Source organism: Marmota flaviventris, chromosome 5 (genome assembly GCF_047511675.1).
Source record: "Marmota flaviventris isolate mMarFla1 chromosome 5, mMarFla1.hap1, whole genome shotgun sequence".
Taxonomy (NCBI): domain Eukaryota; kingdom Metazoa; phylum Chordata; class Mammalia; order Rodentia; family Sciuridae; genus Marmota; species Marmota flaviventris.
The window spans coordinates 102,268,597-102,283,179 of record NC_092502.1 but is presented as its reverse complement, the minus strand read 5'-3'; the positions used below and the strand labels follow the sequence as shown (position 1 = coordinate 102,283,179).

Genomic DNA, 14,583 nt, shown 5'->3' with positions numbered 1-14,583 from the left:
ATGGCTTTGGGATATATATTTGTATCTGGCAAGTGGAGAACTCTCTCTCTGCTTCCTAATCACCATGATGTGAGCTTATTCCCTCTGCCACTCTCTCCTGCCATGATGTTCAGCCTCACCTTGAGCCCTGAGGAATGAAGCCAACCTTTTATGGACTAAGACCTTTGAAACTGTGAACCCTCAAATAAACCTTTCCTCCTTTACAGTTGTTCTTGTCAGGTCCTTTAGTTACAGCAGTGAAAAAGCTGACTAAAACACACAGTAGATTATTATTCAGCCATAAAAAATAATGAAATTATGGCATTTTTCTGGTAAATGGATAAAAACTGAATATTATCATGCTAAGTGAAATAAGCCAATCCCAAAGAACCAATACATGGATACTAATTCACAATAAAGGGGGGGGGGGGCCTAGGGAAGAATAGAAGTACTTTGGATCAGACAGAGGAGAGTGAAAGAAGGAGAGGGGGTGTATGGGTAGGAATGATAGTAGAATGAATCAGACATTATTACCCTATGTGTAAAGATGATTACACAATTGTGTGATTCTACATCATGTACAACCAGAAGAATGACAAGTTATATTCCATTTATGTATGATATGTCAAAATTCATTCTACTGTCATATGTAACTAATTAGAATAAGTAAAAAAAAAAAAAGTCCCAAAAAAACACAAACAAACAACCACAAAAAAAACCCCACAAATATTAGCAGCTGTTCTATTTGTGAAGAGGAATTAAGGTGATTTTTCACTTTTATATTATTTGACTTTTTCCATGGACTTCTTTTATAATCAGAATAATAGCTAATTTCGTTTTGAAATTTAAAAAATATAAACCTTTAGAAATTTCAAATTGAGGGGAAACTGTTCTTTTTAGCTATTATAAAGGACCTGATATAAAAGTCTATTTCAATTCTTTTTAATATGGCATAAAAAAACAGGAAGACACAGAACAGATTTAGTAAATAATACAGAATGATGAAAACCTAAATGAGAATAATTCATATTTCCTTAACCACATGGCCAAGGACTTCACCACACCCTCATAAAAAGAGGTAATTGAGGTTAACCTCAATGTCTTATTGTATTTTTTATGGTAGGTTATAAGAACAGTCAGCCCTTCATGCTCACGGATTCCACATTTGTGGTTCAACCAACCATGGATGGAAAATATTCAGAAAAAAACCTTGTCTCTAATACTGAAGATATACAGATATTTATTTTTGTCATTATTTCCTAAAAATATGATACAACAACAGTTGACATAGCATTTACATTGTATTGGATATTATAAGTCATCTAGGGCTGATTTAAAGCATACAGGAAGATGTGCATAGGGTATCTGCAAGTACTGTCAATTTTATATAAGAGATTTAGAATGTCACAGGTTTTGGTGTATTAGTCAAGGTTCTTAAGAGTGTGTGTGTGTTACCTGTCATAAACTCAGAAGAAGAAGAAAAGAAGGCCTTCCCACTAGAAAGAAGTAAAACTATTTCTATTTGCAGATGACACAATTTTTTATACAGAAAATACACATACACTCACACACTTATTAGAAATAGAAAACAAGAAGGTCACAGGATAAAAGATCAGTTTGCAAAACTCAATCATATTTCTATGCACTAGCATTGAACAACATAAAAATAATGTTAAGAAAATTCATTTGTGGTAGTATCAAAAAGAACAAAACAGGGGCTAGTGTTATGGCTCAGTGGTAGAGCACTCTCCTAGCATGTGTGAGGCCCTGGGTTTGATTAAAAAAAAAAAAGGTCTAAAAAAAAAGAGCAGAAATTTCTATTAAGAAATAAAAGAACAAAACATTTGAGGACAAAGTTAACAAAAGAAGTATAAGACTAGCACACTGAAAACTATAAAAATATTATGGAAAGAAAATAAGTAACCCCTAAATAAATGTAAAGACAAATCTTGTAAGCATGAATTAGAAGACTTGATATTTTTAATGTAGAAAAAATAGTCTGTAGATTCAACATAACACCTATCAGAGTACCATCTTTCCCTCCCAAGAAGTTGACAAACTAATCCTAAAATTCAGAGGGAAATATAAGGGACCCAGAAAAAATGTACATTCATTCATTTCTTTTCATTATTCCTTAAATGATATAACAAAATAATCTCAAAAAGGAACAAAATTAGAGAACACACATTTTCTGATATCAAAACCTACTAAAAAGCAATAGTAATCAAGACAGTATGGTATCAGCATTAGGACAGACATAGAGATAATGGAATGAAAGTGAGAATCCAGAAATAAACCATTTATTTGTGGTCAAATGGTTTTTGACAAGGTTTTGTTATGATCTGAATGTGTTCCTCAGATTTCATGTATTAAGGGCTGGGGTTGTGGCTCAGTGGTAGAGCATTTGCCTAGCACGTGTGAGGCACTGGGTTTGATCCTCAGCGCCACATAAAAATTGATAAATAAAATTTAAAAAGTATTGTGTCCATCTACAACTAAAAATATTTTTTAAAAATTTCATGTATTGAAATCTAAGGGCTAATAAGGTAGTATTAAGAGGTGTGCCCTTTACGAGGTGATCAAATGGGATTAGATGCCCTTAAGAAAAAGCTTGATGTCCATTCCTTTTGGCCCTTTCTGTCCCATCTACCATAAGAAAACAATATTCCTTCTCTCTGGAGAACACAGCAGCTAGGTGTCATCTTGGAGAGACCAGGCTCTCACCAATTACCAAATATGCTGTGCCTTGGTTTCTGACTCCCAGGCTCCAGAACTATAAGAAATAAATTTCTGTTCTTCACAAATTACTAAGTCTCTGGTATTTTGTTATAGTAGCTCAAATAGACTGACACACATTAAAGACAATCAAATGGGGTAAAGAATAGTGCTCTCAACAGATGGTGCTGGGACAACCTCATGCCAAATAATGAAATTGGATCCTACTATTACAGGCCGAGTGTGCCTTCCTTCCCCACAAAAGAAATCATACATTGGAGCCTGAACTTCCAATATAATGTTATTAGGAGATTTTAGAGAGATAATTAAGTTTAGATGTAATCATCAGAGTAGAGTCTCTATAAGATGAGGATGAAGAGCTCTTCCTTTCTCTCTTTGTGCATAAAAAAGGGCTCATGTTAGCATACAGTGAGGTGGTGGATGTCTGCAAGCCAAGATGATCTGCACATTCCTGGAAACTTGGATGTGATAGCAGGAAAAGGGAAGGAATCATAAAATAACTATGATTGGAGGTTATTGCAGAATAGAGTCTTAAAGCAGAAATTGACATACAATTTTTACAATGCAACTAGCTCATACTGTGGAATGTACAATACCATACTTACTATTTCATATTCCACTCCAATACAATGAGAGCGTCTTTATAGGTCAATAAATACTTGTCTATAATATCATTTTTTATTGCTACATAGCATTCCACCATGTAAGCCAGTTTAATGATTTAGAAAAATTGCAAATTCCTCCTTCCAACTGGTAGGCATAATCAGTCTCCATTATTTTAGTTACTAAGTCCTCAGTTAAAAGAATATCTATATTGGAAAGAAACTTCAACTGGGTGGATCCCACCAATAAATGTAGTCAAGGATCTGGTGACCAGAGTTGGCAAACCACAATTAACTTCTTTTTCAGAAAATTCTTTAATGAAGCCAGTCGCGTGTTATCTTGGCTAGCCATAATAGACTGACTCTGCCGTGTGACCAGCACGCTAGCTTCATACTAGAGGTCCTAAGCATAGAAGTTAACTAGTGAGATCAAAATAAACACATATAAACTCAATTTACCTTTTTCTTGACCAGGTCAGAGACGCCCCCCGCCCCCCCCCATCCTGCCTCAAGCCACCTGGTGGGGTAGCGAGGTTTACACAAGAGGCTAGCAGGAGAAAGGGCATGCCAGAGAGTGGCCTTTTATTGAGGAACAAGAAATTCAGGGGAAAATTCCATCCAATGAAGGTCAAGGGGGACAGCATTCCAAGGTCAGGGTCAGTGATTGGTCTCAGGGTCAATGGTCAGTCACACCCCCACACAGACGGGCTCTCGCACCTACAAAGGGTGGGGAGAGGTTCTGACACAGCTTGGCTGGAACGCCTCACACCCAGTCAGGGAGGTGCCCAATCATGTGCGAGAACGGCTTCCCACAAGTGGCCCTCATTCAATTCCTTGTAAAGAAAGCTCCAGGAACAGAGGACGGTTGTTCAGGGAGCCTGCTGGATGAATATCTTAAGTAACAGCAAAAACCAGCTGTCTGCTCACCCTGCTTCTAAGTTCACACACCCTGTGACAGGAGGCAGAGATGTGGCAGCTCAGGTAGGCTGGTGCTGGACGTCTCTCACTCATCACCCACAGTGATGAGTGGGCAATGAAAGGCGTGAGGGAGACTGCTGTGGTCTTCCATGGTTGAAGGAAGGATGCCTCCCATGACAGGGATAGATCCCACAGTGGTACCAACAACCATTCTATTAGCCCCTGAAGCCAGGCGAGGTCTCAGAATTGGTCAATTATCTGTCAACTACCCCAGGATGCCAGTTTTAATCATTCCCTTATTTCTTAGGAAGGCTAACATTTGTCATGCATCAAAGCTCTTTTAATTGGAAAAAAAAAAAAAAGAGCTACAACGTGGGACTGAGGTGCTCATGGAAATCTGTGACTGGCTATCCCCAAGTTGAGTGATCACACTGATCTATCAAGTGTCAAAAGAGGTCAGATCAGAGATTAGGAGGGACAGCTCCATCCATGTGGTTTGCTGTCCATGATTTACACACTGAAATTCCCAACACTGGCAAGCATTATCTTACATATTGATTAACCATGTGATGACTGAATTTGGGGTTTTGAGCAGATCCTGGGTCCAACCTTTACTTACTGTGTATACATTACCTTCCTCACCAGATTTCTCTCCTTCAATATGGGATGACTGGTATATCCGACATATAATGAGGATTAATAGTAGTGCATAAAAATGTAATACATTTCCTAACAGAATCTTTACTTTATAAATGACAACTCGTGTTACTGTAAAAAAAAAAAACTCTTTTAATTGAGATATATGCTGGGATTTCATTATGATTTTGTTGTTGTTTGCTTGCTTGTTTTTGTGTCTGTAGCTTTCAGGGGGAAAGCACAGTGTGTTTAGCTCAACCAGCAGCATTTTGATGGATATGATTTGGTCAAAACAGATTTCTGTTTGTTCTCACTATTTTGTATCTTTTATTCTAAAAATCACAGACACATTTTCTCTTCAACAAGGTCACAAGAAACTTTTCAAAAGCCTGTTTCAGTGATAGAAACAAAATATGAATTCATAGTTTCTTTTTATGGGAGAAAAAAGTGTCATTATTAAGACATTAAGTATTAAGAGAAAAAAGAATATTTACAATATGCATTCTGATGCTAAACCAATTACAGACAAATTATTACTGCTTCACTGCTTTTTATTGCTTTAATAGTGTTGTGTTATACTCAAAGCATACTATCTTCATTAGCTGGAGGAATAAAATCAGAATCATATGCAGACTTTCTCGGTAATTCATTTCATTTCCTGTTTTCTATCTTTTTGGTGACTTCTGTAGAAGGACTATTTAGAAAGTTTCCCCTTTGAAAATGGCCCAAGGAGCAAAGGAAACTTTTATTTAAATGTTTGTGTGCCAGTGATAGGAATGCACTCCGCAAAGTTAACTTCCATTCCAAACCGGGACTGGACCAAGTGGAGTGGAGGGGGAGAATGGAGTGGGGCAAGGTGGTGGGTGTGGGGAGCGGAGATTAGGGCTTGTCTGTTTCATAAGCCACAGTGATAATGTGTTTTCCACGTGTTAAAGGCTAGAATGAGTAACGTAGAGCCCAGTTGTCTTAACTGGGTCAGAAAAATACCATTGACTTCAGACATTAAACAATAATAGGTAACTTGTACACATTTTTTAAAAAAATGTTCATGCTATTAAGGGTTCTTGAAAATAAGACAATTCTTCTCTTGTTTGCAAAAGAAAACCTGACCAAAGGAATAGACTTCAACCCTTCCACCCTTCCCTCGCAGCTCTCCCTAACCATCCCGACCCCATGGATGGGACAGTTGGCTTGATCACAAAGGCAGCAGAAATGAATAAAACAGCTTCATCCTGGAGTCCTAGATACCTCTGCAATGCATTCCCAAAAGACTCCAGGCTTTCCAGGCTGTAGAATCTGACCTTTAGCCTTACTTTCCTACAGGAAAAAGGAGAAATCCAGGGAGAGGAACTTTGGGCAGCTGGGAGCACTGTATTTCCATTTACAATGCAGAACCGCTTTGAGTGGTGAGCTCCACTCGTCTTATTATTAAATGCATTATACCTTGTGACAGCCAATAGTCCTATCTGGATTTGAAGTGCAAAAGTTGATTCCAAAGGGACTGGTATCTTTGTTAAAAATAGAACACCCCTCATCCACAACCCTTTCCCCTTACAAAAGAACACTGATTCAGTTAAAGAGTACATGTCATAAAATCTGATTCAGAAAATATGTGATGAAATTTTATCCCCATGAAAAGAAAATGTTCTGTTTTTCCCATTACAAATGACTTGGTTCCTGCCAAACCTCTTCTTATCCCGGATGTCTCAGAACATCTTGGTATAACACAACACAGATAGGGCAGCACGAACACAGAGTCATAATTTAATTCAACATATACTCAAGGAGAACAGTCATTTAAGAATACCTTCCTGAAATCCCTTCTCCTGCCACCAATAAATAGCTCTTGATAGTAAAAATCTTTTTTTCCCTTTAATTTTCACTTAAAAAGAAAAGATACAAATATTTACATTCAGACTTTGCACACTAGGCTGGAAATGGAATATGTGGCCAGTCTTCCTATGGGACACTCTGGACATCTGGTGGTCTAAGAGACTGTACAGAAGAGCCAACCTGGTCACGCTCTTGTGACCTTGTTGAAGAGAAATGTGTCAGTCACACGTGACTTCCCAAAACCTACACTGCAGGAACTACCAGGTCTGCCGTAAAGTAGGCAGTCGAGGAATGTTAAAGCTTGAGACAAGCATGTTAGGATCTAAAATCTCAAGATCTAAATTATCAATATCCCCTTTATTGTCTATACAGACTCCCAGGGAAGAGGAATGTGAAACAGTGCAAGGTTTCAGTCAGGAGGAATAAGTTCAAGAGATCTATTGTACAACAAGGTGACAGAAGTTAATAACAATATATTGTATTCTTGAAAATTGCTAAGAGAGTAGATTTTAAGTATGTCCACCATACACACACACAAAAGATAAGTATGATAAGTATATATATCTTAATTGGTTCATCTTAGCATTCCACACTGTGTATATATTTTAAAACATCATGTTGTATACCATAATAATATACAATTTTTATTTGTCAATTTAAAAAAAGAAGAAAAAAAGTAGACTCATCCCTGTATGTACTGGCTCAGAGAAGTTTGACAGCTTGAATATTCTTATAGCAGAGGAAGTTGTTTAAATTGAGTAAATCTCTGTTCTTTTTAAGCATGTGGTCTTTTTTACTGTATTATTCTCCTATTTTTTTTAATGGCTTTGATTTCTCCTTGTGCTACTTTAATCATTTGTGAAGCCGGGCTTCTCTCTGAGGTTTTTGAGCCTTATACAGAGGGATCTATTCAGCAACCCTGCTTTGCAAAGGCCTCAGGCCATGTCTGCCACCCCAAGAGTCTATGCCTGTGTCCAAGACTCCCTTTGGCTTCCTCCACACCTGCTCATGTGCCTGGCCCTGGATTTCATTTCTCTGTTTCTGACATCCAAGGAGGGAATGACATCCCCGAAACTCATTTCTAATGTTTACACTTTACCTAGTGTGTCCATGAGTGTGTTGTGGAAGGGGGCGTTTCTATATCAGCTCAGGCCCTCCCTCCTGCAGCAAGCTCCTTCCAAATTCCTTTGTAGTGCAGAAACAGAGTCTATGAATTCAGAGACACTAAAAGAAAGTCCAATCTTTAAGGAACAAATTGCAACAAAATTAATATGGTTTAAAGTGTAATGGACTCAGTTTATACTGATCATATAAACATTGTTTCTTCATTCTAGAATCCAAAAGCTACTGTTCCCCTCCCCCCACCACCACCCAATACAGTTACCTATAGGAAGAATTCTACCTATTAAAATCATAGATTTTCATCACAGGAAAGGAAGTTTGGTGGCCTTCAAGGCCAGGCCAGGAATGTAGATGAGTGAGTCATGCCAGATGAAAGACCACAGGGAGTGGTATAGACTGTAGTAAAACAGGGACCCCAAGTCCCATGACCCCAAGTCCCATCTATAGCTATTCAGACTCCATTTTTCAAAACCACTGAGGTCCAAGCCAAACCTTGTGCAAGCTGAATTCAACCCAGAGCCCATTAGTTTATTAGCACTAATTAGTCCAATGCTCCTCACTGTGAAACAGAAAATGAAATTAGGAATGAATTATTTGTTCAAGGTCATAATACTACTCAGTGAAAAGGTGACACTAGGCTGGCCTTGGTTTCTAAATAAGATCGGAGCACTTTTCCCTGCCCTATTCTGGCTCTGGCTTTTAAAACAAACAAACCAAAAAAAGCTTTAAAAATAAAGGTGAACCCTCTTACGTGCTGCTCTCATTAAACACGGTCAAACTCCTTTGCCCATAATTTCTTTTAACAACAAATTCTAAATAGCCTCAAAATATGGCTAAGTTGGTTGGAAGCCTGAGCAGAAAGACAGGCTGTTTTACTGAAAAGGCTGGACAATTCTTACATAAGCATGTAGCTCAGGTTTCCCAGCTCGGCACTGAAACTAAACAACCACAGAAAGCTTTGGAAATGTCTGAGCAAGTCAGAAACTCACATCTGATGGAAGGCTCCAGAAGCCCTGATGTGTCATTTCCCAGTCGCAGCATGACTGGGGGCCAGCTTATTGCCTATAGTACACCCTGAGAAATGATTTGGGGCCCAGCAGGTAAAGTGTGGTCAGAATCTCTCTGACACATAGATCCTGATGGGCCACAGCATGTGACCTTGTGCAGGGCCAGGATTTGTTTTTGGTCCCTCAGGGGCATTATATCTGTCTTAAAAGAGTTTGATTCTGCAGGAAAGAAGGTGTATGGGGTACAGACCAGAACACACCTTTGGAACAAGACAGATACTATTGTGTCTTCTCTCATTCAGTCAAAGAACATTCCTGAGTGCCCACTGTGTGCCAGGCACTGTTCTAGGAGATGGTGGTGAACAAAACAGAAAAGTCCCTGCCTGTGTGAGGTTTACATTTTACTGTCAGTAAACCGACGGTAAATAAAATAAATAATTCAATTATATATGTTTGAAGGTGCCAATGCCGGGGGTAAAATTAAGTAGAAATGGAGAGAGTACAATTTAAGTGGCATGTTCAAGGAGGACTCACTGAAAAAGACTTGAGGGAGGTGAAGGAATGCTCAAGGAGGCCAGCTTGCCTGGAGGGAACAGGCTGGCCTAGCAATGACAGGGTGGGTGGACAGAGGCAATGAATCGTGTGCAGACCATTTTCCATTACCACGGGTGAAAGAGGGGGCTGCTGTTCGATATGTTTTGAAGAATTTCCTGATGGATTGAATGAAGGATCAGAGGAAAGGAATAGCCAAGGATGATTCTAAGGTGTTTAGCTAGAGCAACTGCAAGAAGGGAAGTGCCATTAGCTGAGATGGGAAGGCAGTAGTAAGAATGGGTTGCAGGGAGGGGCAGAGAACCAAGAGTTGATATTTGGAAACGTTAACTGAAGATGATGAATAGAGAATCGAATGAGTCTGAAGCACATGAGGAGAGGCCTAGACTAAGGATATGAATGGTCTTTTTAAGACTGTGAAATTTACTGACAGCACCAAATAGTGACAACAGACAGGGAAGCCTGGAACCTTCAATATTAACAGAGGAAGCTGTCAAGCAAGTTCTACCATGCAGGAGCTGGGCAGAGGCTGTAGGTGCCAGGTAGGGCCACAGCTTCCCCAGCTGTTGGCAGTGAACCCCTCTCCAGGCACTGTCCTCACATGAAGGAGACCAGCTACCCTGCCCCAGGAGCAGTGGGTAGTCCACGATTGGTCCATCTGGAGTCCAAAGCCCAATCTGACTCTGATGGGCTCTGAGATGTTCTGAGTTAAGGAAAAGAATTAAAATCAAGAATCAATACATGGGATGGACTCAAACTAAAAAGTTTCTTCTCAGCAAAAGAAACAATCTGTGAGGTGAACAGAGAGCCCACATCCTGGGAGCAAATCTTTACCCCTCACACATCAGATAGAGCACTAATCTCTAGGGTATATAAACAACTCAAAAAGCTAAACACCAAAAAACCCAAATAAGCCAATCAATAAATGGGCCAAGGACCTGAAGAGACACTTCTTAGAAGATGATGCACAATCAATCAACAAATACATGAAAAAATGTTCATCATCGCTAGCAATTAGAGAAATGCAAATCAAAACCACTCTAAGATTTCATCTCACTCCAGTCATCATGGCAGCTATTATGAAGAAAAACAACAATAAGTGTTGGCAAGGATGTGGAGAAAAAGGCACACTCTTACACTGCTGGGACTGCAAATTGGTGCAGCCAATATGGAAAGCAGTATGGAGATTTCTTTGAAAATTGGGAATGGAACCACCGTTTGACCCATATCCCTCTCCTCGATCTATACCCAAAGGACTTAAAAACAGCATACTACAGGGACACAGCCACGTCAATGTTTTTAACAGCACAATTTACAATAGCTAAACTGTGGAACCAACCTAGATGCCCTTCAGTAGATGAATGGATTAAAAAATGTGGCATATATACCCAATGGAATGTTACTCAGCAATAAAAGAGAATAAAATCATGGCATTTGCAGGTAATGGATGCAGCTGGAGAAGACAAAGCTAAGTGAAGTTAGCCAATCCCCAAAACCCAAATTCTAAATGTTTTCTTTGACATAAGGAGGCTGATTCATAGTGGGATAGGGAGGGAGAGCATGGGAGGAATAGAAACTCTAGATAGGGCAGAGGGGTTGGAAGGGAAGGGAGGGGGCATGGATTATTAATGGTGGTGGAATGTGAGGATCATTAATACCCAAAGTACAGATATGAAGACATGAATTGGTGTGTATATACTCTGTATACAACCAGAGATATGAAAAATCATGCTCTAAATGTGTAATAAGAATTGTAATCACTTTATGCATGCACCCAACTCACGAAGGTAAGCTGCCGTGTATCGCTGTGGTAGCTGCATGACAAGCCTGCGCTACCAGTGCCCCCGCCAGCCAGGAGAACAGAGCCTGTGATATTTTTTTTCTATGCACCAAGTATTATACCAGTATCTGCAGCTCCACCCCAGGACGCCATCTGCCTAACAACCTTAGGCCAGGCCTGTTCCCCGGTGCATCCTGAGATCAGGGAGGGGCCCTGAGCGCTGCCATGTTTTTTGTACAGAAGGAGCGCAAAGCACACTGGGACTGACGCTGGTGTTTGAAGGCGGGGATGGCGGGAATTCTCTTCCCAGACTTGGGTGAAGAAGAGAGGAAGTTAAATGGAAAGCCTGTGGACCCCCTGGCAGGACTTCATTAGACTCAACTGGACAACTTCATAGGAAGACAGGAATTTGAGGAGGAGATGGAGTGCGCACACACTTTATGTCAAGACAGTGTGTCCACAGGAGGTGTTTTAGCTCACTTGGAAAGATTAGAGGCTCAAGCGAGCAAATCCCACAAAGAATCTGACGAACTGCAGAGAGCTCAAGCAGAGGAAAGTGCTCTTGAAACCAAGATTCACCAATTGAGGCACATTAGAGATAAACTAAGGGCTGAAGTGAAGCAAAGGCAAGCCAGAGTTGAAGCATCTTCTGCCAATGTAGAACCTGACCAAACAGTAGAGATCAGTGAGCAAGATGTTTTGGAAAGAAACCAGGAAACCATGAAAGCCATTCTGCAAGCATATCATTTTACAGGGCTCAATGGAAAAGTGACCAGCCGTGGAGCCGGTGTCTGTATCAGCACTGCTTTTGAGGGGAACTTACTGGATTCCTATTTTGTGGACCTTGTCATACAGAAGCCACTCTGAATCCATCATCATTCCATCCCAGTATTCATTCCTTTAGAAAAAATTGCTGCAAAATACTTACAGACTGATATTCAACAGTTCCTATTCAGTCTGTGGTGAATACCTAAACGCTTACTCTGGGAGGAAGTACCAGGCAGATCAACTTCAGGCATTTTTCTGTTCATTTATTTTTCTGAAATTTAATGAATGGGCCCTGTTTTGGTAGACAACTTTGAGGCATCACAACTGCCTGTAGAGCAGCAATCCTCCCTCATACACTTGCTTTGTTCCTCGCATTACTAGAGTAACTTCGCAGCCCTTCTGACTGGGCCCTTGCAGAGAAACTCTCTGTGAAACTTGCTGTCATTTACTTATAAAGTGGATCTAGGGGATCAGTCCTTCACATTTTGTGCCAGATTGCTATATAAGGACCTCACGAGAACACTTCCAACTATGTCACTGTTACATATCAAGGAGTGGAAGCATTGTCCTCTTTATGGGAAAAACAAAGAGCAGCTCATAAAACTCTATTCTGTACGAAGCCCCTGCATCAAGTGTTTGCTTCATTTTCAAGAGGAGGAGAAAAAACTAGATTTGAGTCTGACCTAAAATATTGTTTCCATTGGGAACACATCTGAAGTGTGGTCCTAGAACTGAAAACTGAAAGGCTCTCATGCCTTGCTTGGGGACCCATCCTTGCTCTAAGAATAGGCACTTGCTTCTTCATCAGAATGACAAGGAACACATTTGAGTCCCGTAGGCACTATAATTCTTAGACAATTCTCCATGATTAATCACCTGTTATGCTCAGGATCATCTCTTCTTCTGAGGTATTAATTGATTTAATCATATATTTGAGCCTCAAATAAGACCTTTTTGTGGGGTAATAGGACATATTTTGTGAAAGACAGGGGACATTTCAACCTTTTGTGGGAGCTTCAAGTAATTTTGTCCTCATTTTCCTAAGACTTTGAAAAGAAAGTTCTTAGGACACACTAGATATGGAGTACATCATATAGTTAAGAAGGGAAGTGTGTTTAATCTTTGATTTGGAATAGTGGCCACTGTTTTATAAGGAATATGATGTGCCAGAGTACTATAGATAAAATAATTGGGGTTTCCTGTCTAATATTTTGTTTCCTAAAGCATTTAGTAGAGAACTAAATACATAGTCACTGTGGAAAAAAAAAAAAAAACTGTTGGAAATCTTGTAAATGGAAATGGACCCTCCTTTTTCATGTCTTCCTTCCCCCTCCTAGAAACTCCAGGCCCCGGCTGCGCAGTCTCACTTTCCATCTTGAGGGCTTTTCAGTGTGTTGTTTCTCCCTGTGACCGTGGGCCTCTGATGTGCTGGTACTTACTTTTCCCTGGCTTAGGGCCAGTCAACAGCTGTGGAAACCTGAGTCTGGCTGATCAGGGTCTCCCATCTTAATTCTTATCCCTCCTTTGCCCAGTTACAGAAAGTAGGTGTTGCTTCCTGAGGCCCAGAGCTATATTCAGGCTTCACTCTGAAATGGCCACTTCCTAGACCTCATTAACGTGAGATACCTCTGTGTGTTTAAGAATAAAAGAGGGGCTCGGGTTGTGGCTCTGTGGCAGAGCACTTGCCTAGCCCTTGTGAGGCACTGGGTTCAATCCTCAGCGCCATATAAAAATAAACAAAGGTATTGTGTTCATCTACAACTAAAAATTTAAAAAAAAAATTGTAATGCATTCCACTGTCATGTATAAATAAAAAAAAAAATAGCCCTCCCCCACACAAATCTCCATTCCCATTGATTTCTCAGGGATTCTGTCCTAAAACAGGCTTTGGGGCTTAGCAACTTACTTTGACAGTTTGCTCATTGGCAATGAGGTGAAAATTGTACTTAGCTGGCAGGCTGGTTGTAGGGATAAGAGGTATTTGAAGTGCCTAGAACAATGCTTAATTAATAGTAGTCCCTGAAAACTAAAAAACTGGTGGCTACTCTTGTGAGAATCATAATTCTACCTTCTTAAACCCAAAAGATGATTAGAACAGGACCCATCAGGTGCTCAGGAGAGCGACTGTTCCCTCCTGAATGCCTGGATTATATTCAGCTGCTTCTTTGATGGGCTGTGACAGTACCCTCTGTTTCTCCAGTCATAATTTTATGTTACCCTCCCCTATACTATAATTGCATATTTAATTTTCTCCCACCCTGTTTTCTGCAAGTTCTGTGACTGTCTCATTTGTAGTCAGATCTCCAGGGACTAGCATGAAGTACACATTCCATAAATACTGAATTGAATGAATTGACATCTGTCTAAGTTATAGAGTAAGGCCTGGGTTAGCTGGGCTTAGCTCTGGAATGACAGACCTAAGCGACCTTTATGAGGAATTTGAGCCTGATCTGTGACGCCCTAAGAAGACTCTCCATCTACCAATCTACCCATCTAACTATCAATTCAAAACTTAATTCTAGCAAACTACTCTGTGCCAAGCACTGGAAATAAATTAGTGAACAAGCTCTTATAGTCAAGGGATATGATAAACAATGAAGAATCAGCAAAATACTTTAAAAGCCACAAAATCTGCTATGGAGAGGAATGG

General features: G+C 40.0%; 1 pseudogene; it reads left to right on the top strand.

The window, feature by feature from the left end:
* Positions 1 to 11,453: 11,453 nt before the first annotated feature.
* On the top strand, positions 11,454 to 12,649 carry LOC114086401 (centromere protein O-like; annotated as a pseudogene).
* The last annotated feature ends 1,934 nt before the right edge of the window (positions 12,650 to 14,583 follow it).